The sequence below is a fragment of the Pelobates fuscus genome, chromosome 1 (assembly GCF_036172605.1).
Source record: "Pelobates fuscus isolate aPelFus1 chromosome 1, aPelFus1.pri, whole genome shotgun sequence".
In the NCBI taxonomy this organism is placed as follows: domain Eukaryota; kingdom Metazoa; phylum Chordata; class Amphibia; order Anura; family Pelobatidae; genus Pelobates; species Pelobates fuscus.
The window spans coordinates 31177581-31204554 of NC_086317.1; the positions used below are offsets into that span (position 1 = coordinate 31177581).

Below are 26974 nucleotides of genomic sequence, written 5' to 3' on the forward strand. Positions count from 1 at the left end.
TTTGGTCCACTGATGTATCACTAGTAATGGTAATGGGATTCTCTGCATGTTTGGTCCACTTGTCGATCACTAGTAATAGTAATGGGATTCTCTGCATGTTTGGTCCACTGATGGATCACTAGTAATGGTAATGGGATTCTCTGCATGTTTGGTCCACTGATGTATCACTAGTAATGGTAATGGGATTCTCTGCATGTTTGGTCTACTGATGTATCACTAGTAATAGTAAAGGGATTCTCTGCATGTTTGGTCCCCTCATGTATCACTAGTAATAGTAATGTGATTCTCTGAATGTTTGGTCCACTGATGTATCACTAGTAATAGTAATGGAATTCTTTGCATGTTTGGTTCACTGATGTATCACTAGTAATGGTAATGGGATTCTCTGCATGTTTGGTTCACTGATGTATCACTAGTAATAGTAATGGGATTCTCTGAATGTTTGGTCCACTTGTCGATCACTAGTAATAGTAAAGGGATTCTCTGCATGTTTGGTCCACTGATGTATCACTAGTAATGGTAATGGGATTCTCTGCATGTTTGGTCTACTGATGTATCACTAGTAATGGTAATGGGATTCTCTGCATGTTTGGTCTACTGATGTATCACTAGTAATAGTAAAGGGATTCTCTGCATGTTTGGTCCCCTGATGTATCACTAGTAATAGTAATAGGATTCTCTGCATGTTTGGTCCACTTGTCGATCACTAGTAATAGTAAAGGGATTCTCTGCATGTTTGGTCCACTGATGTATCACTAGTAATGGTAATGGGATTCTCTGACTGTTTGGTTCACTGATGTATCACTAGTAATGGTAATGGGATTCTCTGCATGTTTGGTCCACTTGTCGATCACTAGTAATAGTAAAGGGATTCTCTGCATGTTTGGTCCACTGATGTATCACTAGTAATGGTAATGGGATTCTCTGACTGTTTGGTTCACTGATGTATCACTAGTAATGGTAATGGGATTCTCTGAATGTTTGGTCCACTTGTCGATCACTAGTAATAGTAAAGGGATTCTCTGCATGTTTGGTCCACTGATGTATCACTAGTAATGGTAATGGGATTCTCTGCATGTTTGGTCTACTGATGTATCACTAGTAATAGTAAAGGGATTCTCTGCATGTTTGGTCCCCTGATGTATCACTAGTAATAGTAAAGGGATTCTCTGCATGTTTGGTCCACTGATGTATCACTAGTAATAGTAATGGAATTCTTTGCATGTTTGGTTCACTGATGTATCACTACTAATGGTAATGGGATTCTCTGAATGTTTGGTCCACTTGTCGATCACTAGTAATAGTAAAGGGATTCTCTGCATGTTTGGTCCACTGATGTATCACTAGTAATAGTAAAGGGATTCTCTGACTGTTTGGTCAACTGATGTATCACTTGTAATAGTAATGGGATTCTCTGCATGTTTGGTCCCCTGATGTATCACTAGTAATAGTAAATGGATTATCTGAATGTTTGGTCCACTGATGTATCACTAGTAATAGTAATGTGATTCTCTGCATGTTTGGTCCACTGATGTATCACTAGTAATAGTAATGGGATTCTCTGAATGTTTGGTCCACTGATGTATCACTAGTAATAGTAATATGATTCTCTGCATGTTTGGTTCACAGATGTATCACTAGTAATAGGAATGGGATTCTCTGACTGTTTGGTCCACTGATGTATCACTAGTAATGGTAATGGGATTCTCTGCATGTTTGGTCCACTGATGTATCACTAGTAATGGTAATGGGATTCTCTGAATGTTTGGTCCACTTGTCGATCACTAGTAATAGTAAAGGGATTCTCTGACTGTTTGGTCCACTGATGTATCACTTGTAATAGTAATGGGATTCTCTGCATGTTTGGTCCACTGATGTATCACTAGTAATGGTAATGGGATTCTCTGCATGTTTGGTCTACTGATGTATCACTAGTAATAGTAAAGGGATTCTCTGCATGTTTGGTCCCCTGATGTATCACTAGTAATAGTAAATGGATTATCTGAATGTTTGGTCCACTGATGTATCACTAGTAATAGTAATGGGATTCTCTGCATGTTTGGTCCACTGATGTATCACTAGTAATAGTAATGTGATTCTCTGAATGTTTGGTCCACTGATGTATCACTAGTAATAGTAATGGAATTCTTTGCATGTTTGGTTCACTGATGTATCACTAGTAATGGTAATGGGATTCTCTGAATGTTTGGTCCACTTGTCGATCACTAGTAATAGTAAAGGGATTCTCTGCATGTTTGGTCCACTGATGTATCACTAGTAATAGTAAAGGGATTATCTGAATGTTTGGTCCACTGATGTATCACTAGTAATAGTAATGGGATTCTCTGCATGTTTGGTCCATTGATGTATCACTAGTAATAGTAATGTGATTCTCTGCATGTTTGGTCCACTGATGTATCACTAGTAATAGTAATGGGATTCTCTGAATGTTTGGTCCACTGATGTATCACTAGTAATAGTAATATGATTCTCTGCATGTTTGGTCCACAGATGTATCACTAGTAATAGTAATATGATTCTCTACATGTTTAGTCCACAGATGTATCACTAGTAATAGTAATGGGATTCTTTGCAGGTTTGGTCCATTGATGGATCACTAGTAATAGTAATGTGATTATCTGCATGTTTAGTCCACTGATGTATCACTAGTAATAGTAATGGGATTCTCTGCATGTTTGGTTCACAGATGTATCACTAGTAATAGGAATGGGATTCTCTACATGTTTGGTCAACAGATGTATCACTAGTAATAGGAATGGGATTCTTTGCATTTTTGGCCCACAGATGTATCACTAGCCTATCATTAGCTTTCCATTCAGAAAATTGCAGGAGAAAGGTATCTTCCATTCATACCGTTTGTGACAAAACCCAGTTATTCTCCCAACTACTTTCACTGCATTAGGTAGAAGGATCTACCGAACGCCAAGCAACCCCCTGGCTCATTAACTTCAAATAAACCACAAACTTAAGTGCTCTCTCTGTGTGGCCACCGTTCGTATAACCAAACAACACGTGCTGGAGAAAATGGTGGCCATCTTGTTGCACAAAAGCAGGCAGCAGGACTTGGTCGTTGAGTGTCTGGAACTCTAAGTCAGACACTTGACCTCGCGAACACCGGCAAATCCTCACGGACACCTGCTTCTTTCCACGCCAAGCCAGGAGAGCGCTGTTCGATAGGATTGTTCGCACGTACAAGGCGAACAATCGCTACCTATGAGCCAGGGATACCGTTCATCTTTTTGTTCATTTTGGAACTCCTGAAATTGACCGACTGCTACCACTGATTCTATGAAACTAATTTGGGCTGGCCGCATGTGCAGTCGGTCAAAATTTTAGCCTGGTGGCTATTTGGCTGTGTTTGTGGGATCTGAGCACTATTTGGACAACTTGGGCGCTCAGATCCAAGCTATCCGGGGATATAATATTTGTGGGGGTTCCTCTATGTGTTATGTGTATATTTTAATATTTTATGTTTTATGATTTGTAACTCTAGTGCGTGGGAGATAATTAGTTTATACAAAGTTCACTACATTTTCTCCCAGACACAGAGACTCCTGGGCGTGTTGTGGGAGTATTCTGCTATGCTCTTGCTTGAGACCCCCTGCTGAGGGTCTGTGTATAAAAGTAGGCCATCTGGCCATGATAAAATATTCCTGTTGTACCCTTCATCAAGTCTCATCTGATATTTGGGTATGCGAATGACGAACCGGTGGATTTATTCTCACAATTAACTTGGATTTCGTACTATGCGAACGGGATATAATCACTAAGCCCCTAGCGTTTCGGGAGTATATGAACGAACGTTTCATACGAAATACAAGATGTTCGTTACACCGTTACAAATCAATTTAACCTCTTAATGTAGGACGGAGCCCAGGACCTGCAGGCAACATGATATCTTGATTGAGATGAAGTTGTTGTGGTGCTTGAAGTGTCCCTTTAAATGAAACAAATGTAGCGATGACCAGGAAACTAAAGAATATCGATATAATTGTTTTGTTTAAAATGTCTCGATTGCAGTTTAGCAATGTAGGTTAATGAGGTTTACAGCAGGAGAACTAATATACAGATTATTCATATGTTATTCCCGGGAACACAGGAAAATCACACTTTTTCTGGCAAATATAATTCCAAAAACGTTTTAACTTTCAAGGAACTGCCTGTATTTAAGCTCTCTCTCCCATAATGTTAATTATTATGTTAATAATGCATTTAATAGTCCCAGCAACAATACATCTTTTATAAACGCTTAAATAATGATGGTACTGCTGTTGTGTTGTTTTGCAGACAATTTGGCGACTTCTTAGAGAGCGAGGGATTAAACGTTTAACCTTAAAAAAGTATAACAAAGACAAAATAATGAATATAATTGGAATACATATGAAAAAAACAACAACTCATAAGTGAGTCTATATTAAAATAAAACAGCACTTAAGAAATCCCGTAAGGAAATTACTTTCTAATCTCCTTGTTATCTACTATTCCTGTTGTAGAATAATTAGCACCATGTTCTGACGTACGTTTATAGCTCTGTAGATCTATAGTTCGGAATGCTGTATGTATTTAAATGTAGGATACGACATCCACAAACTCTACAACTCGTTCAGTAGGTTACATAGAGACAGGTTGCAGGGACTCAAGGTGATCGGAAGTTGGGAAAAAAAAATAATTAAAAGTTCATCAAGTCCAAGTAAATAGTATTAGAATTTTGTGCAATGCAGTGCATTGGTGAGTTAACAAATGGCATGCAAAGTTTTTTTTTAACAAGTTGTGGACATCCAATGGTAATGTAATAGAGATTTCTATATATAAAAACATTTTTTTCAATATAGCAAAGAAATAAAAAAATTAATTATCACGAATCCTTTCCCAGTGTCATAATATTCAGTGTGGGAACCAAAGAAGATCTGGGGGCAGCCATTTATTACATTTATTACAAACCCAGCGGTCTTCAGGAAGCATATGTTAAACAATGCTGTTTTCTATAGACAAAATGCTACAGCCCTATTTTTTTATCCCTCGCACCTTCACCCCCACTAGATTATCTTGGGGAAATTTGCCCATTCTCTCCCCACTTTTTTAGATCGTGAGCCTGCTTGGCAGGGTTCTTTTCACCTACCGTTCCTGAAAGACAAATGTGTTTTGTTAGCATTTTTTTGTCTTGGTTTTCATATGGCACTGTGCTGCTGAATATATTGGCACTATATAATTGTATTTGTATACCCATGCTTTCCATTGAAGCGATCATTGTACCATAGTTTACACTTGTATATTAGGAACAATGAAAGCACGAATTAAATAATAATAAAATATTTCAATATTTACTTGAATTCATGTTCTTTAAACATCCAACCTTTGTAACACCGGAGACTCCTATAAAGACAATAGAGAGATTGCCTAACCCCTAATGAACTCCCATGATAGACTGTGTTCATTGTCCATTTACAGTAATCGCTTGAGATGAACTGTGTACTCGTTTACCTTGTAGTTGGGAAAACAAATGGAAAGTGTGGGAATTGATAATTACCCGGTGGAAACAAACATCGATAATGGCAAGTTAGTGGGTTAGTGGTTTGGACCGCTGCTGCTATTAAGGTGTTTGTAAAGCACTTTGATTAATGTCATTATGAGTCACCTTCGTTCCCATAACATGGACTTGTTAATAGAAGGTGGAGCTCTTTAACTTTGAGGAAGGTTAAACAAGAAATGCAATGTTTCCATTTAAGACGATTTAGAATATATTCAAACACCAGGAAGGGATACTATATCACCAAGAGAGAGAGAAAGAGAGAGAGAGAGAGAGAGAGAGAGAGAGAGAGAGGAAGACAGATTACCTATTCAATGCAGATAAAGATATAGGGCATCATTTAGTCCATCAGTATTTGAACCATGACACACATTTTGTTGTTTGGGTTCTATATTCCATTCAGAATTATGTAAAATAAATGGTGCAATTACTAAAGGGGAAATATACAGAATGTCTGCTTTCATTTTAAAGCTTTGAACAGTGTTGGATTTTACATGTGATTGTAGAAAAAAAATCCATTTTTTTAAGTAATGTGTTTTTTTTTTTTAATTCCTTACATTCTTTGTTTTTTTTAAGTTTGAGGCTTTTTTTTTTTTTGGAAAAATAAAATCTGTCTGTCCGTCTGTCCGTCTGTCCGTCCGTCCATCTCCAGGCTGTTTCTACACTTCTGAGATTCAATGTTCGAATTGTCTAATAACTAACCATATTTTTGGGAGTAAACTAATCCATTCAGTGTTTATTGGAAATGACAAGGGCTCTGTCAAAGGAGATCATTGTTGAACTGATGTACACACACCAGTGGCTCGATCTTGCCACGAACAGTGAGCCCACAGCAGGGTGGCAGTTTTCAAATTCTTGACATTTAAGGAATTCTTTTTTTACACTAGAACACGTTCAACTTTCCTATTTCAAGGAGTATTTTTTTCTTTTAGGGCTTGTAGCAGACACAAAACTAAACATGTTAATTGAAACATCAAAGAAAGTCAAAATCAAAAGATTAATTTGCCGCATGAAAAAAAAAAAAAAAAAAAAAGAAGAAGTAATCCAAGAATGGTTCAAATGTTTTCAGCCTTCCCTAAAAAAAAATAATAATAATACAGCTTATGCTTTTATTAACACAGTCTGGAACTTCAAAGAAATCACTTGTACCTGTTTCCAAGGAATACAGTCGGACTGTTCTATCTACATGTCAAGAGAGAAAAAACAGGAAAGTGTGCATTGCCAGGGACAGCTGTTACTTAACCTTTTAAACCCGAGCGATTTACACGATAAGGATTATAGATAAAAAGCAATTCTGGCTAGTAGAATACATGTGGGCCAATTAACAGGAGAATTCTATTGGTTGCCATAGTTATTGCTCCACTGAATGAACTTTGGCTCAGAATGCAATTCATTTGACTCATGTTATGATGGCTTAAATCACACTCCATATCTGTACTAATACTAATCTCATTATTGATATGTAAGCCATATAACAGGCTCTATAACAGATGTTTTGGACTACATCTCCCATATATATACAGTATGCTAACTGAAGACACCTTGGACAGGTTGCCCACGAATGGCTAACTTACACACACAATCTCATAGCTTCTGATTGCCAGCTCACAGGCAATTTAACTCTCTAACACCCTTAAAATAAAACATACATTGGTTTTGGTTTTTGATATGTGCCGATGCTAGGTGCACAGGCCAGAGAATAAAAAAACAAAAAAACACATAAACCCCTATATCCTCAATTTGTTTTTATTTAACACATATAAAAATATATATATTTTGTAAATAAATTTAAAAAATCTAAATATGAACTAAATATTAATTTAAATTAGTAAATTAAAATATTTTCCATAAACTTAAAATCATTTTAAAGTTTCATCCAAAAATATTACATTGAGGCCTATCAAATTGCATGCAACATTTGCCTACCTCTGCTGGATTACAACTTCAACTATCGTACTTAATGAGATTTTGGCTGAGACTAGTGAGAGTTAAATTATACATTTAATGTAGGCCTCGATTTTATCATTTTTGTTATATATGATATATTTTTGATATTTGAATATTTTGATAAAATATATATTTGAAAAGTTTATCCAAAGTATTCAATAATTTGAAAAGGTAATCCAAAAATAGAAAATTGTGGTTGTAATGGCATAGTAAGGAAACAGCTTGCTAAACAACTTATGTGGAATAAAACTCCAATCAAACTCATCCAATGGTTAACTGAGCCTGGTAAGAAGTTTAGTCCACAGCAGCCTTTTTTTTTTAGAAAGTTACCAAAAATGAATAAATGAATACAAAAATGAAAACTAATACGGCGCTTAAACAAATATAGTTCTAAACTATGTTTTTTTTTATGAACCTATAAATCTCAATAAAACCACTTATCCTTATGAGGCCAACCACCTCTCTGTTCCTGTACGTCCAGTTGTCTGGTTACAATTACATGTTTGTTAGTCCACCCATTGTACAGCGCTACAGAATCTGATGGCGCTATATAAATAATAAAATAATAATAATAATAATAATAATAATAATAATAATGAGACACTTTGGAGTAGAAATGTGTCCTCAATGCTTCTCTATTTGTGCAAATTTTAGTAACTGCATTGTTTTCTGCTGCCATTAAATATATGCATTACAAATATATGCGATTTGGACATAGAGTTTCTCTTCAAAGAAATGGCACCATGTCATTTTTAACAAGTACCTTTTAAACAGTGTGTTTTTGCTCAGTACAGGAGCGTAGATCATAGGATAGTTTGGGCAGGGCCATCTTCACATACTGTTCCTGTATGTGACACATGTTTCTTACAATTAAATGTTTGTCTTGTGTAATTACTGTTTAGCGCTACACAATATGTTGGCGCTATATAAATAATTGTAACTGTAGTACTCCCGTAGCCATGGTTAAACAAACAACAGATACTTTGTCTCAGACGTACATTGGCCAGCCAGAGACAATGGCTGTGGTTTTATAGCTGTAAGTTTACAATATTGAGACGTGTTTACCCAGTATACAGAAGGTTCCATGTTTCACTGAAACATGTTTCGCAATGTCTTAACTGATTGCAATCAATCCACCTGCCTGTAAATATTGCTATAAGCATGCCTCTGTGTATTTTATAAACTCAAAGGTTACAGAGATGATAACACAACACAGAAATGGGAAGAACTAAAAGTGAATGGAGACCCTAGGTACATGGGTTGACAATTGCCAATGGATGACAATGATTGGAGTTAAAATATAGGATTTAAAAGTAGTATGTGGTGTGTACAATGCTATTATTATTATTATTAATATTATTAGGATTACTTTTATTTACAAGCAGTTAGAGATTCTGCAGAACAGCACAACAAACAAGAAGTTGCAACAAGTTGGGCGTACAGCACCAGCTCAAACACTGTTAGTATATTTAATAAGTCAGAAGGGAGTCGGGTTTAATTACACATCTCACACAAATGAAACCGTTGTTCTTACAATAGAACAAGATATTGAATGTGAGGAGGGAGGAGTAAGGAAGGATATTAAAGGTTTATGATATGATGGTGGTATGGACGAGCACCATAGCTGTATCCGATGTTACGTAGTGGTAGATGCAGATGGAAATGACAGGCTTTAGTGATTGACGGGATGTGACGGGGTGAAGCAGAGGTTGGAATCTATAAGAATGCCAAGACAGCAAGTCTCTGGGGCTGTGTTGATAGGATCAATGACCTTCAGGGAAAGTGGCACGGGGACAGTAGTTTTTGAAGGAGGAAGACAAGAAGTTCTGCTTTGGAGAGAAGTTAAAGAATGCGAGCGGTCATCCAGTTACAAATGACAGGGAAACAGCTAGAGACATGATTCGAATGGGAACTAGAGATATCTAGAAAATACAGGTAGAACCGAGTGTCATCAGCGTAAATTGATACTCCATACCAAAGAACTGATTAGTAGTCCAGGAGAGGCATTAGGAGAAGAAGAAGACAGAGAACAAAACCTCAAGGAACAAAGACAAAGAGGGGTGCAGAGGGGAGGAAGCATCAGAAAAAAAAGAAACCGAGAGAGTACTGGAAGAGGTAGGAGGAGAATCATGAGATAGTTACATAGATAAGTTTATAAAGGTTAAAGTATGACATTATCAAAATCAGCAGGAAAGTCCAGAAAAATTAGACGGGAGCCGTGACACTTGGGTTTCGCAGTAATTGACTCATGAAGTGGGTCAAACAGAGAGTTAGATTTGAGAAAGTTAATCGGTCTGGAATATACAAGTTTCTCCAGGATCTTGGAGGCAAATGATAGAGCGATGAGGTGGTAGTTGGATTTCGTATTTGGGTACAGGATGGGCTTTTTAATACATGAATTATGGTTGCATGCTTAAAGATTGCAGGAAAGACACCAAAGCAGAGTCAAAGACTGGGCATTTTAGTAAGAAACAAAGCAACTGAGGAGGGCAGAGAAAAAGTAAAATGTGAGGGAATAGGGTCAAGAGCACAGGTTGTAGGGTAGGAGGACAGAAGTAGGGCAAAAACATTTTGTGTAGTGGATTTAGCTTGAAATCCCATTCCTGACAGCAGTAATCTTTAGCATGACACGTACTGCTAATTTTGGAGTAATCAGATTAGTAGAAGGGGAAATGGTGGCAGGTTGAAGCAGTGTGTTCTATGCCAAATAACGTATTAGAGGGATGCTTTATTATCCTACAAAATTCCCAGCGGGGTTATAGGATATATAGCTTAGCACCCACTGCCAATTCCAATCATCACGTTGGATGAGTGTAACTACTGATTCAGCTGATATCAGTGTTAATTTTTGTAACGGACCGTTTCACTTACAAGAGGATAAAACCCAGTTTAGGCGATAATCCCCTTTACAGATGCACAGGCAGCTACTGCAAACACCATTCTCCCGACTGGAACCACACGAACACTGGAACAGCTGAACAAGAAAAGCAGACATCGGCTTACACTCTTGGCAGTCAGCATACAATCCCATTCCCCCAAAGACCGAGACGACACATCGCTTTGAGGGTTAAGCAAGACTCTAGACTGGGACACCCAGTCTGGCTTTTATTTCCAACTCACACATACAGGCCACACCCAGGGGGAGGCATAAAAGAACCAATGACATAGATGTTACCTCCCACACATCCCCTCCCCTTAGTGTGACACATAATCCCATTATGCATACAGAGTAAAATATACTTTTACACAACTTTCATAACTTTAAAACCATACATCACATTCACATAAAAATACATATCCACAATCAATCCATTCAGGGGAACAACATATTAAAAAATGGCATGAATCCGACCAGGGGTTTAAAAGTTACTAAAAGTATCTTTTGGGCCTGGGCTTGCAGCATGGCACAATCTGGCTCAAACAGAAGTAAAACATCCCCCACAATGCATCCCGGCTTCCTCCCTTCTGCCCTGGAGATAATTGGAGAAGTAATTCAATTATCTAGGACTAGAGTCAGACTCCATTAACCACATGGTTGCAAAAAGACAGTAAAAGACATAAAATTACATACTGATACATTTAACACATAAAACACACATTTCTACATATCCCCAGTTTAACTGAACACATAAATACCTACATAATATTTAAGACAGTATTACTGTGATATGTTACAAAGTCTTAAAGGGACATTAGTCCCAAAAGTCCCAATATGTCCATCGCTGATTTTAAAGGGCCAGTAGCAGCAATATAAATTATTACATGCCCAAATATAGTGTTTATAGAGCAATATGTCCATGGGCCGTAGTCGCAGGGCAGGAGGCTAGCAGCCAGGCCTCTCCAGTTCACAGTGGCGAAGCTGGTTTCGCCACAATTTTATTCACTAAGGTTATTTGCAGTCTAAGCCCTGGAAGAAGGATGAGAAAGTGGTCTATGCACGTAGTAGCGTCAGCAATTTTTTGCAAATCGATGCAGTTATTAGCCACTCTGGGCACGGAGGAGAACTTGATACCTTTGAAATCTTGCCAAGTTGTTATGTTGCATAATTCAAGGAAAAGTAGATGTAGCCTGTGAAAATAGCACTATAACATGTAGCGCCATGTGCAGTGTGGCCATCTCTTCCATCTCTACAACGGACAGTAATGTTACCAAGAGCGATTATATTAGTAAGACGTATCCCTATAGCACAGTACAGAATGGTACGCAACCGCAGCTTGGAAACGTTTTTTTGAAATACTGGAACAGTGAAAGTATAAAGAAGAAAAAAATAATGTTTGTAAGTTTTACTTTCAAAAGAGATTTTTGCTGATATCTGCAACCTTTTCAAAAAAGTTCAGAATTATTTGGCTGCTACAGTTATCCTGTAACTAATTCCTCAGAATGAGACTGTTGATACTGGCTGTTATTTTGTGGAACGGTTGTCGTTTCCTGTGACATGACTTAGTCGCCGGCTTTCAGTGCCTTACATTACCTCGGGCCATAGTACAAAACAGAAATAGCATTGTAAAATAAGTAGAAGTACAGAGCCATAGGCTACACATTGCAGGGTAAAAAGAAAGGTAAATTTAATTATGGTCCAAGAGACAAAACAAATATATGCCGTTTCGGCAGTGAGGCCATAATTAAATATACATTACTTTTCACCGTTCACTGTGTAGCCTGTGGCTCTGTACTTCTGGAGTTATATTGGGGGCTAGCGGAACTCCCCCACATAGCTCCGGTGCATCAATATACTAGCGTGCAGAACTCAACTACCCGATTGTAAAAAAAAAAGTTTTGTGTAGTTTAAGGGTTAATATGTAGTGTAGGAGTTAGTGTTTAGTGTTAATATAGTGTAAGGGTTAATATAATATTTTACTTTTAGGGTAGCATTGTGACATACATGTCCTAATGCTGCCTGGGATTGGTGGGAGCTAGATTGTTGGGCAGCTGGTGCTGCCATTACAATGACTGCAGGTACCACAGTGGAATGTAACTCCCACTAATCTTGGGTAGACCAGTATATTATTGTCTGCCTGTGAATCGATCCCACAGACTGTAAGGAGATGATCTGTGCATCATTACCCGTTAATTATGGGGAATAACTCACAAACAGGCAAAGTCACCATCCACGCAGTACATGATCTATCGTGTTAAAATATAGTCCTCTCTAGGCTTCATTTCAACTATGTACTAAAGTCTAGAGAAAATACAGTGGCTAAACCTTGATACAGAGGGTTTCGTTCTACAGGACCCCCTGGAATAAATTCTTAATTATCAATGCTTTCTATATCATGGGGGGTGGTAAGGAAACTACAGGAACATGTCATATCTCCCTAAGTCTCATGACATGGGATAAAGGGGTGCAGCATGGTGGTTGTGCCTTTCTTGGCTACAAGTGAGCCACAAGTACCCCAGTGCTTTATTTTGTTGCTTAAGAACGAACCATTTCAGGGAAGCCTACGGTTTTCTGTTGCTCTTGGGAATCCAAAACTTAAATGTTACTATTATTGCACCTGCATGTCCTTCAGTGCTGCTGCAAAGAGCTGAACTTTGCAATTCTTCGCTGCAGCACTGAACGGGTTAGTTTAGTCCATGAAAGTCAGGTTGTGCATGTCTAGTGTAGGATTAGGGCTCTTTAAACTGGTTTTAACTACTCAAGAAGAGCAGGTCATTACAGACACAGGGCAGTCTGAAATATGACCTGCTATACAGTAGCTCTTTGAAGTGCAATGGGTGTACTACATTTAATTACCCCCCAAACCAACCCTAGTTTTTACAGGTGAGAATGTTATTATTTCTTAGCAAGCAGCTTTGAAAAATACAACTTCTAAAAACAAAACCATAAACCTCGTTGAACTCAGAACTGAATTTAGAAAATTAAGCCAAAAACTGATAGAAAGCACGAAGGCTCATCGTTTTATTCTCCGCAGCTCGCGGTTTAGCGAGTAAACCCAATTACAAAAAACGTTTGCAAAGAAAGACAATCAGCATGTGACCCCTGTCACTTGCATGATTCTTAATGATCACTGAAGTAGTTAACCCACCTCCCATAGACTGCAAGCTCATTTGAGCAGGGTCCTCTTTAACCTATAGTTCCTGTACGTTTTTTGTAATCATTCTATTTATAGTTAAATCCCCCCTTTCATAATATTGTAAAGCGCTACGGAATCTGTTGGCGCTATATAAATGGCAATAATAATAATAATAATAATAATCAGCATCAGGCAGCAACTATCTGTTGGTTTAAATTCCATAACCCTTTGAATGTGACACTTCTATCTGTATGACACTAGTACATATGAGAGAGTAGCCAAAAACAAGGATCACATCAAGAATAAGATGTGAACCAAAAAGATCCCCAGATGTTGCTTAAACTGGCAAAGCATCATGGGAGTTGAAAAGCTAAAGTTGCAGAACCATCTGACAGTGTAGGAATTCTAAGAGTATGGAAGCCTATGTTTCAATCAGGAGGTTTCAGAGTGAATAAGATACAGTGTGAAGGAATACGCCAGAATTAGTCAATGTACTATTCACATACAGTCATTTTACACTATCCACCAGACAGCTAAACAGAAATACAGACAGACAAATACTCCAACAGATGTAGACAGACACACAGACAGAGCTATCTATCTTTATAAATGCTTGCATAAAATTCTCTGCAACAAATGAATAATCAATGAGTTGTCAAACAGTTTGACAAACAGATAATGAACATCTGTAACTCCGCCAAGTGGGTGATATTTTTCCGGTTTAACAATTGTGGCCTAGATTTCGGAAATTTGATCTGACACCCCCTGAAATTGTTTAATAAATAGTATGGGGACAGGTGTTTATTTTAATGAAGTGGAATAAGTGGTCTGCATGTGCAAAAACACACTGGGCCAGTGTAATAATATACTATGGCTCTGATATCTCAAATCAGCTGACAGAACCAATGTGTAAAAATACACAAAACACGAGCGTGAACACACACACACACACACATATTTATGCAGGTATATATGTGTACACTATAAAAAAAACATTTCCTGTAAAAGACAAGCATATAAATTACTGAGGTTTATTAACTAAACAGTAAAGTGACGGAATATAAAATCGAATCTGCAAAATTAACACCAAATTAGCTACTTTGAACAAAACAAAAATTAAAATTTTTGACCCACATTTTGTAAAATTGGTTTAAATCCCACCACAGTTCTCTGTATCATAAATAAACCCCATGTGTCCTTAAAATAGGAGCAACAATTGCCAAATTGACAGAATTCAGGATATTGCTAAATATAACCAACATAACTACATATAGATGTCATATGCATACACAGATCCTGCTTATATATTTACTGACAGATAAACCAGACGGATTTGCTTGACTTAACAATGTCAAATATTTATGTCAAATAATTTTACGAGTCTTACACAATCAATACAGCTTGCTGATGATAAAATGCTTTTTGAACCACACATACAAAAGTACAAAAACTAAACCACTTGTCAAAAGAAAGTGAACTCCTTCACATTAAACTGCTTTGGTGTGTTAACTGCAAAGTGCTTTATTTGTTTTGACTTAAAACACTTTGTATTTTGTATCCTTTCAAAACGTTTGGTTGAGATGTTCCCTGTTGTTTACACAACTTGAAAACTAGTAAGGAAGAAACCATATTGCAAAACGTATAAAAAGAAATGTTGACAGTATATACAGTCCCAGAATACTTTGTATCAAATCAGTCAGACTTACCTGCATTCACAGATCCTTACTACAAATTAAGGCATGGCTTGCACAGCCTTCCTTAAAAACTGCAAAATCCTGTCACCTCTGTGCTGTGAAATCCCAGAAAACAAGTCAGTTCAAGTCTTACTTGTAAGTAGTACCTGATCAACAACAGAGGACTTGCAATTTGAGAACTTTGAGTGATGTCATCAGCAGTGTGTCTTAAGATAATTCCCAGCCCATACAGGGCAATCAACAACCTATCTACACCCAGTCTGTGCACACCTGGCTGCAAGGAAATTGGTCGTATTTATAAAGAATGTGGCTGATCTTGGAAACTGTCCTGGAAAGTAATTTTTTTTTTTAAACTGTCTTTCTTTTATTCCAGTGTTTTGAATATTAAGACAAATGTGTCTGAGACTGTGCGGGAAGTTAATCAGTACCTAATTCCTGATAACTTGTGTTTCTCACAGTCAGAGAAGCCCTGCATTCCTGTACTCAGTATGACACTGTAACCCACACTGTTAAACCATGTCTGCTGTCCTGTAACTGCGGACTAGAAATCCAATAACACTCAGCCAGCGACCACAGCCACGCTGTGCTCCACCTTAGCTGCTTTGAAATTCAGCTCAAATTATTCTGACTGAGCTTTGTGGGCGTTTTTATTATTATTATTTATTATTTATATAGCGCCATCAGATTCCGTAGCGCTGTACAATGGGCGTTATGGTGCTGTACAGAGCTTCACCTATCCCTGATCTGTCTGCAGTGCCAACAAGCACAATTCCTGTGGCATTTAAAGTGTCTTTACTTATTATCTTATAGAAAGTGACACAATTGGGAGGCAGAATGTTGTTTACCTGGACCCAGAGTTAAAGGGGCTGTTTTTATTATGTTTCTGTTAGTGATTGTATCCATTGTAAACAGTTGTGTTTGTTCTTTTGGTGTGAAACATCAGAAAGCAGCAGTGATTTCGGTTAATACCAGATACAGATAGGAATCTGAAGTACAGTAAACATTTAACATATTTTCACCCAAGCCATTCTTTGCAACAATTCCAAAAGCTTTAGATGTGAAATATCTTTAAATGAGAAAAATAAACTACTTTTAAATCCTTATTTAAATGTGTCCTTGCTATGGAATATGTGGCTTTTTATTTTCTGTTTAAAAAAAAATGTAAATCAATGTGTATATTTAAAATTTTGCATTCTTTATCGAGTAATACAGTATTTTACAAAACAGACTGTATGTGATAATTAACAGGAGAATGTTTACTGTTCCTCCATTTTGGTCTGAAGTTGGTAATGCCCTTGTCCGTTTCTCACGATTTGCTATTTGGTGAATAAAGTCATACATTTTGACATTTCCTGGTTGGTTTAGGTTAGCTCAAGACAACGGCTTGAGGTATGGGGATCTTCCTCGCACAGATGAGTGTTGGGAAAAAAGAAATGGAAACAAAACAAAACTGGACCAGTCCTGAGTCTCCTTGATTCTGATTTGCTAACTAGAACTCCTTGACTGCTGGCTTCTCAGCCAATCAGCACCAAGAATGGTATCAGAAAAAGAAAATAAAAGAAGACATAGTGACAGCTAAACACAAAACATATCAATAAATAAACTAACAAACTAATACAAATAAAAAAATAAATAAAATTAACTGGGGACTCCAGGACGTCTGTTAAACAAGGACACTGAAATGGTTGTGACACAAGCCGCATCCTCCTATTTTCATCCTTAATGTTCAGTGGGTGGTAGGTTAATGTAAGGAGCAGGTATGTGGGCACTGGTGAGAAAGATTGGACTGGTAAACTATTAACCAGCAGGCCTTTATGTGTCATTCCCTCCAATGATCAATTATAATGACTGCTTAATCAGTGCCAGGGATATGAGCGGCCCCTCTACTCATGGAATCATCAACAAAATCATCAACACAAAAATTGATAAACAAATGAAGAATAGTATTTACTAGATATACCCATCATTTAATTACGCATTTTTTTTAAAATAGTTTCCAAATGCTGTAGTTCTCTTGTCTGCAGCCTTTGCAAGCCCTCCCATTTTAACCCTGCCCAGACTTTCTGTGACTGGCCAATCACAGACTGCTTAATGCAGTTCAATGAGTCTTTGCAAGGGAGGCTTCCCGAGGCGATAGTGCTGCCTCTGGAGTTCAGTGCAAATAAGCTAACCAAACCAGGAAGTAACTGGGCTGGTTGTCTGATTGACAGCCATGCAGGGTGTAACAAGGTTAATTTATAAATGTGCCACTTTCTATTGAAATCTGCACTTTTTGTAAAATGAAAAAAGAGGGCACACTCCTTATACATAAAGCACTTCAGGAAGCTAAAGTGCTTTAAACGGCTTTAAGTGTATGGAGTGCCCCTTTAAGAACCAATGATGGTTTATGTTGACATAACTATCTGGTCCATAAAGATCTTACTCACACACTAAACATCATACTATATTAGGTTTAGCATTGCTCGATATCACTGCTAAACGTATATACATAGTGCATTACATGATGTCACGGTGTCTCTAGGAAACCGTTTGTGGTCTCAGTACAGATAGTAATTGCTACTTCAAGGGTTAAATTCTGCCTCTCGAATAAAAGACAAACTCAGCACCAAAATTCACGATTATCTGGTAACGGAATGCCTTCGTGCTGTATGTGTTTGTGATAAGTCTATTTGTATAACCTTGTCGTGTGAATGTTAGTAACTTCACAGCCAAATTTCCACATGTATTCCTTCCCTACGGAACCGTGATACGGCAACAATGTGATGGAGCAAAAAAACAAAAAGGACCTTTTAACAGGTAATCCTGAAAAATAATTACTACAATGTAAAATATATTATTATTATTATTATTATTATTATTATTATTATTATTATCATTATTATCATTTAGTTATATTATTTCAGTGCCACAAAAAAAAGGTTAACAATTTGAGAAGCACTCTGATACAGGTTTTTGAGAACAACGTCCACATAGAGGTCCATAAAGGGTGTGTCAGATGTCCCCAGTCTAATCCTAAAAAAAAAGACAAATCACCCCCGTTATCTGAGTGACCAGTTATCACTTCACAGAGCATTACGCTGCTCTGATAGTGGCCCTGCAGTTACCAATCCGTAATTATTATGATTATTATTTTATTATTTATATAGCGCCAGCAAATTCCGTAGCGCTGTACAATGGGTATAATATTTGTCCAACATGACTGTGTTGCTCTGCTCCCTGGAAATAGACATTGCAGCCACTTTATTCAATATACACTAAAGCTGCAGACAGTCAGCGAAACAGTACATACATCACTACACATCTGTCTGTTGCGTGTCTGCGTGATCTAGTGTAGGCTGATTTGCTTATTGTATGCAATGATGCTTCTTCTGTCAATCCTATACCTAGCTGTAAACAGTCAGAGAAGCAGCAGGCTTGAGGTTCGACATGTTTGTCTGATTGTTCGCTCCTTTTACTGAAGGCTGCTTGTCTCCCTGCAGCTCAGCTCACTCAGTGCTGTCAGTTGCTTAGCTGTGTAAATACACACATTACTTATTTATCCTATGTTTCAAAAATATGAATGGCAATTAAATTTAAAGGGACACTATAGTCACCAAAACAACTTTAGTTTAATTATGTAGTTTTGGTGTATAAATCATACCCCTGCAGTCTCACTGCTCAATGTTCTACCATGTTGGATGTAAATAACTTTGTTTATGTCATCCCTGCATGTGACTTACATATCCTTGCAAAGCACTTCCTGTAAAAAGTAATCTAATGTTTATACTTCCTTTAGTGCACATTATGTATAATTTAAAATGTATTTTCTCCTGCTCTGTTAATAGCTTGCTAGACCCTGCAGGTGCCTTCTGTATGCAATTAAAGTAAGATTTACAGAGCAGGAGATAAAAACTTTAAAAGTAAGTTACTATCTGATTGAAAGTGAAACTATTTTGTTTTCATGAATGCTTTGCATGAATGCTGTGTCAGTCACAGCCAGGGGAGGTGTGGCTAGAGCTGCATATACAGAAACAAACGGGATTTAACTCCTAAATGGCAGTGGATTGAACAGCGAAACATCAGAGGCATGGTCTATACATCATAACAGCTTTTTGTGGGGTGACTATAGTGTCCCTTTAAAAAAAAAAAAAAAAATTAAACAAAACGTAGAAACTTAGAATGGTGAGTTCTAACCAATCTCACCAATGATAGATGTTCATATTCATTCAAATAAATAAATAGAGCAGATGCATGCAAGCAATGGGGAACAATTTTCTTATTATTGAATCTGAAGGGGCAATATTTTTTAGCATGAATAAATATGCAAGGGTTATTTGTGCATGCATAAATGAAATTTTATATTTTCTCTTGACTATACTTCTCTCCTTTTTTTTTTTGTGAATATAATTTTTATTGGTTTACAAACATTTTCAGGATTTAACGCAGTGGGACGCGCGGGTTCCCAAACCAAGCACCAGTATATGATTTTGCAGGACCTCTTCTAGCAAGTAATTGTAACATGAACTCAACTGGAAAAATGATGTTCAAGAATTATGTCTGAGTGAGAAAAAAATCAAATCCAATATTGCTCACAAACCAACAATTTAATACACTCTATAAATGAATCAATACTGTTGGGAAATTATTAATCTGCAAAAATTCCTATATTCCTTAATGGTGACATCTGTAGATAAATCACTTGGAAGGTTTTCCATCAGGATTGGCTCATTTAGAAAGTTTACTAAATCAAGGCCGAAGTTAAATAAAGATACAGTGTTATTCTGTTGGTTCCATAGTTGAGATTGACATGGCGCCGGGTGGTTTCCATCCCCCAGTGACCCACCTATCATACAAGTTGACAATTTAGTAAGCTATCGGCCAAATCGAGAGTCTCCTGATTTTCTATTATCACTTTAATCTTAATAGAAATGCTGCAGGAGGCATGTATGTGCATACACTCCTGGTGTGTACGATTGCCTGTACAGCAATTTGCCATCAGAATGAATGCGCACGTTACAGCGATAAGAGCTCCTCCCCACAGGACTGTCCTCAGGGCTTGCATTCACAGTACATACACAGGAATTCAGGATAACTCCCATTTACTAACATTCAAATGAAATGAAGCTTTCAAGACTGTGATACAATGTGTTTTATTTTCACTTTGTGGAAGATCAGGTATTGCTTGTTTGAGTCTTCAGACGTGGATTATAATGAGAAGAATGGAACACAATCAAGCTGTCTGTATATTTATAAAAACGCAGTATTTTCGCAATATGTTTTTATTAGGATTACTTGAAGGCTTTATGTTGAGATTGAATGAAAATGGCGCCACAGCATACGCAGTTCTCCACAAGTTCTCAACAAACGTCCAGTTAGCATGACGTAGACGTTCCTTCCAAGTTTTAGTTCAGCTCCCAGCTTTCTACTGAACCATGTACAACTTGTAATCATTCAGACCTCACCCTATCGTTCCAACACCCTCCTCATTCAGTAATTCCATTCTCATAATTTATTCCTAAACCCACCCGTCAGATAGAGTGTGAGGGACAAAGTGAGGTCTGGTGGCTTGGTTAAAACATTCCCTTGCACTATCTCTTGGTTACTCCATTTAGCAATGATTTTCCTCTTACCTGGGTCCCCACTGGACTCAGATGCTTTCTAGTTGTCCAGTGAAGTGCTCTCGGCTTCTGCAGTCAACATTTATTGGCTGAGAGCGTCAGCTGACCTCTCTCAGTCAATGACATTCTCCTCCCCTGACTGCTTCATAGGGGTGCCATCACAAAGTCCAGAACTAGAGTTCAACACTTGGCGCACAGAATGTCATTGACTGAGAGTCAGTGTTGAACAGAATTGACATTAGCCAGCCACGAACTCTAGTTCTGGACTTTCTGATGGCACCCTATCAGAGGAGGAGTTACACTTCCATAAGCTAAGGGGTTAATCTTTGTATGTGCAGTATTTCAAAGCAGATTTCTGCATGTACAGACTCCACGTACCATGACCACTTCATTCACTGAATTCACTGAAGTAGCTTTGGTGCTTAAAGTAACCTTTTAATTCCACTCATCCATGCAACAAATAGATGCCTTTTGTGTGAGATTTTGCAACAACTTTTGGAATTAATCACTGGGCATACTTCATTATATTGATCAAATGTATTTGAAATAACATTTCTGTTGAAATGGGAGAATTATATTGTTGCCTAGTTAGATACTGGTTTCCAAACAAGTCCTCCAGGCACGAAGGTGTTTTTAGAAAAAAGAAAAAAAAAAAACCTTGACACAACCTGGTAGTTCCTAAATCCTGGACTGGTAGGCATGCCTTGAGGACTGGTTTGGATACCACTGAGTTAGAAGACTTTTAACACGATTCAAATGAATACAGAGTATTACACGTAAAATGAAGCAACAGTAGTTATATAAAAAGAAAGTCTTCAGAAAAAGAGTCAGTTAAATGGGAATGTCATTTCTTTGGTATTTACACTATTTGATAAAACATTGAAAATCATCTATAACTTATGTTAAAGTGACACTTCACTGCCCAAATAAATAAATACAAATTACTGTTTAGTAGATACAGCCAAAATGACAGCATGCATGCTTTTATCTATGCATTTTTTTCATAGCCCTCCTATTCTAATCCCGCCCAGACTTTCTGTGGCTGTCCAATCACAGACTTCCCAATGTGACTCAATGAGAATTCAGTGCAAGGCAGATGCTCTGAGCAATTGCTGCCTCTTGAGTTTAGCTCCACTGAGCTAAGCAAACCAGGAAGTAACAGGACCTATTGTCTGCTTGAGAGCCAGGGGGTGTAACCAGGTTTATAAAAGTGTCAATTTATATTGCAAAATTAATTCACACTATTTACACATAAAGCCTTTCAGAAAGCTAAAGTGCTTGAGGGGTCTGGGATGTCCCTTTTAGCTTTCTCATGATAGTATATAGTTGCCTATTAATTTTATATTTAAAAAGTAGCAAATTGCATCAGAGCTTAGAACAATGACTGACAGGGAGATAAGATGGTGATGTCCAAATTCAGGATAAAGAGGTGTTACTTTCTACTTTCTACTTTTAATTAAATTTAAAAAAATTAAGCAAACGTAATATTAAAAATTCTTGAACTGACAATCCCACTTTATTTGTAAAGCCTATCAGAGAACAATGACAAACTGTACCTCCTTCTATAGCTATTTACATTTGCGCCACCTACTGTTCGGTAAGCCAAACACATGCTTTATTAAAGTTTATATATGCTGAATTATTTTTCGAACTCAAGAAAAGTGACAATAAAGAGGTTTGATGTGTTTAAAATTAGGTCAATTCATGGGGCATTTTATCATTTCCTAGCCAGGTTAATCTGTTTCACATGCAACACATGCAATAAGTCCACTCAGCATTATGCAAAGATAAGGCACTGAATATCTTCCACACCTCAAAAATATCACTATATTCATCATGATTTTATCTAAGTTTTATAACATGCCAACAAAGTCCACAGAACGGTATAATAGACAAGGATTACAAACATGTTGACAGACAATGAAATATCAAATGACATATAGCTTAATGTACACATCGGAATCGAATATGAGGGTCCTCATCTTGTAAGCTTACTATCCAGCGATCGTTGCAGGCAATTGGTATAATAAGACTTCATTAAAGAAAAAGGGGAGATTGTGTTTGGACTTTTGCATTGACAAATGGAAATGTCTGTAGGTTGCAGAGAAACTGCAAGCAATGGAGGAGCAGGTCGGTCTGTTAGGACAATTTTGGAGTAATCTTTAGTAGAGTAGACTGTTAGTATAGTAGACTATATTTGGTACTAAAAATTAAAGGATCTCTAAAGTCACCCAGACCATTTCATCTCAATTAAGTGGTATGGATGCAGTTGTTCTTTGTTTTAATACTGACAGCCACTAGAGGCGTTTCCGCTTCACTGACCGAGTAAAACTCGGACACATGATTCAGGAGCTCATAGGAAAGCAATTAATTTTGTATGAGGAGCACTGGTGTAGACCATTACAGAGGAAACCATGCCTGCTTGATGACATTGCAGGTGGAAGAGAGATGAGCAGCACAGAGTAAGTCTTTGCACTGGAAGAAAAATGACTAAAAAATGTTTTTCTTATTAATTTTATGATAAATGGGGATGAGGAAAGTACTAAAGTAGATAGGGACTATTTTGTTTTCCTAATGCTACAGTGCTCCTTTTATGGGCCATAGGTAGCCATAATGTTAAATTATATAATAATGCAAATAATATTGGTGACATTCACAGGAAAATATTCTTTTATCTCCAAAACACGTTTGAAACATACCACAATCCACAATAAACTCTTTCACCACTAACCCAGAGGAACAAAGGTTATGATAGCGCCTATTCAGATATTTCAATGGGTTGTATCAAGCCCAATATACATTATATTTAAAATATTTACCTGGTTCTGTATCTCAAAAAAGCAAAGTCTTTGTGCAAGGTACAGACTATGTGCATTTTTTGACACCTTAGAGTCAAATATTTGGCTTAGTGTGCTAACAAGGAGAAGTTGAAGCCTAAATGATATTATTATTATTAATGGAACAATCCCTGATTAGAGCCTTAATGATAACTATTGTTAATTTATGTATAAATATATTCTATTGTATTATACAGGGAGACGATATCGTGTATTAGTCACTAGTTACTGTACGGAGGCTGCAGAAGTCTATCACTAAATAAATATGGAAAATGCTGGAGTCACGTTTTCCTGTGTCCTTGAGATCTATCTTCATTTGCTGACACCGGTTCTTGGCTTTGGGTGAGTGGGTGTTTGTCACACTGAGTAGCTCACTTATTAATATGCTTAGAATCAGAGAATAGATACATTGTCCAACTACCTGAGAAATGAAAGATCATCAGAATTGCCTTTGACCAGGTGACACACATGGCTTTTGCACACAGTTTACATTAAAAATGATATAGAAGAATATGTTTCTTTTCTCTCAATGTGCAAATCGGGGATTTAGGAGTGCAGAGGCAGTGAACCCCGGATCAGTCATGGCTCAAATATACAGCAGAGAAGTACAAACAGGCATCACCTACCTCAATATAGTTTCTTTCACAAGGATGCTCGAATGCAAGACAGCAATACAACAGCAATATCCAAAGAATGGCCACCACTTCGTTCTTTGACAAACAATAGATTGCTTTTCTGAAGTTGTTACTTGTTACCCTCCAGTTAGATTGTTAACATTCTTCTTTTAACTAAAAGAATTTCGAATTTAGGTTAAAAATGTGCCTACCTGGTCAAATTACCAGTGCTCCCTCCCTTTCACATGCAAAATATATATTTTTTTCAGTGTTCTCAAATTGTTATTTAACATGCATGTGTGTCGAATTTCAAAGGCCTCATATGTGACTTGTTCATTTCTGCGTCAGTTAAAGTTTAACAAATCCAGCAATCTCAAGACTTTATGTTTAGCGACGGAGTTTCCATCTCCTATAAAGATTTTCTGGCAAATTAAATAGCAGGTGAATGGCTAAAGTTCATTATATCTAAAAAGGGAACTGTCATGTCTCTGGAAATTACCCCATTCAATAAAACATTGGAAATCACCTTGTGTTAACATTTTTGATATGATTGTCTATTTTCTTTTAAAATGTATATTAAAGATTTATCAAGTGACATCACAATCTAGTTCAGCCAAGGCACAGCCAGGGCACACAATTCAAATGATTATCAAAACAGAAACATTGTTTCTGTTTCTCTTATTTTTCCTAACTATGTTTTGTAGCAGGAAAAGGCAACATTTATGATGATTGACAGGGAGTCACGTTCGGGGCTCCCACTTCTAGAATAAAGGTAAATAAAGCCGTGTATATTTCTACTTTTATTTTTCTCAGTCCTTACAAACATGTATTTGTTGAATAAAGAGGCTTAAGTTAATGTAATATTGAAATCATGGGAAGAGTCAGTTCCCCTTTTTTTACTCAGGCCTATATCAGTGTATCCTGTGTATATCTTATAGGATGATATATTAATGGTTAAAAAAATGTAAACCTACCTTAACCAGAAGGTGGATAGCTTCCAAATTACACAACATATACACCAGAAATCAGACAAATATGTGTAACCCTTCAAGCAGCAATCTCCCGCAACTGCGGATTACAATCTAACACTCCAAATTCAGTGATGCTCTAGATTAGATACTTAACAATATTGAACCATACATCAGAGCAGTATCTGTAAAAAACAAAAACAAATATAAAGTCCAGAGCATCTGATATATCTATGAAAGAGGTCACACAGCAACACATATATAAAATAAACTCACATTTCCCAGAGCCCTATTAACCCTGGATGTGGGTAAGAAGAGCTCTTTGGAGAGGGAATAAATCCCACCGATGGATAACCAGAAGGTGGTAATGCAGTCTTCTGGAGTGCAAACACTGTATAGAGAACACAAGCAGGCACATGAACCCCCAATGGTGCAGTATAAAATAGTTTTTATTCACACACAGATTAAAATATGCTTACTTGCATCCAAAGTGGGTTATACTTAGCAGAAAACCCACAAAACGTTATTTTTGGCTACAAACGCCAGTAAACAGTCAAGTGTTCGTTTCGATTCCTGACTTCGCTCTTCTGTGACATCATTCATTGAAGTTCTGCATGTGTTGTAGATCTGCAATTATCAGGATGCTTTGCTGTCATTGGAGTGGCTAACTGTCATGTGATCTGTAGTCTACAACAGGTACAAATATAACAGGCAGCAAAATCCTTTCAAAGCCGGAGGAAGAAATCACAGACTAGACTTTAAAAATGTTGCTGATATAATAACACTGTCAATAACCAATGGAAATGATATTGTACTATAGATGATTCATTTCAATTTGGTAGTAAAACTCATCTGCGAGATGGAACGCTATGTCATGGCAGTTTGGTTTAGTTAGAATGGGGAGAATGTATGTGAACAATGGCATAGGAGATCTAAATGTGGATTTATAGAGTTAGGGGGACAGGAAGACAGAATTCTGTTCAACATGCAACTTGACAGTCAGCACCCAAGGGTGACAAATCATCACTCGTGGATAATACATCGTCATCTTCTTCTTGCATATCTGGATCACTGTTGGCAAAAAATGAACAACTCGGTATTAGTTGGGTATAATTTCATGTTGACAGCAATGCACTTATAAGAAAATGTGTTGCAAAATTCTACCTAAAGCTGGACATACCCCCTAGTTGCTTTTCAAGTTTCCTTCTTGATTTCAAAAAAATTATTATTGTGTATAATAAAGGTATTTGGTTGGTATTATTTTCTTATAATAGTTGTACAACCATAACTGTCTGATGGAACTCTTCCATTGACTTCGACATCATTCTTTAACATTGTCTTCATTGAAAATTGTTAATGTGCATTGAAATCTGTATTGAAATCTCTTTAGCCAGACAGCTTGGGAAAAATCCAAGTCGAAATGGATAAAAGGAGAGCAATCCATGTCTGTTTGATAAACCTGGTGGATTTACCCTTTTTTAAGGTTGTAAAATATTATGTAATGTCTCAGGTCGTTACATTACATCATTAGGTGAAGGTCTAACCATATCTAAGCTATACATTAACGTGGGTTCACCACAGATCTAGCGAGAATTCAGCTTAAGCGGCTGGATGGTGGAGTGAGACAATTCATTGATCAGTACAACGTGAGTCTTGCTGGCACCTAGCGATGATCTCAATGTCTTTTTTTCCCAAACAATCAAATTTAGAATCTCAAAAACCTCATTCTATTCTATTTTAGAAATATGTAAAAAG

General features: G+C 37.2%; 1 protein-coding gene and 1 long non-coding RNA gene across 3 annotated transcripts in view; one reads left to right on the top strand and one right to left on the bottom strand.

Annotated features, from left to right (window-relative positions):
• Positions 1–24355, bottom strand: part of KCNJ15 (potassium inwardly rectifying channel subfamily J member 15) — a 63854-nt gene extending 39499 nt beyond the window's left edge. Inside the window, exon 1 of one of the 2 annotated variants that reach the window (XM_063442492.1) lies at positions 24264–24355. The gene's annotated coding sequence lies outside the window, so the exon portion shown is untranslated. Of the gene's footprint in view, positions 1–15215; positions 15450–24263 lie in introns of those variants that run through there. The other variant, XM_063442483.1, reaches the window with a different exon arrangement.
• LOC134586736 (uncharacterized) lies at positions 23173–25978 on the top strand. The gene is made up of 3 exons (XR_010086587.1): positions 23173–23262; positions 23835–23979; positions 25916–25978. It is a non-coding gene; the product is annotated as an uncharacterized LOC134586736 (long non-coding RNA).
• Positions 25979–26974: the final 996 nt, after the last annotated feature.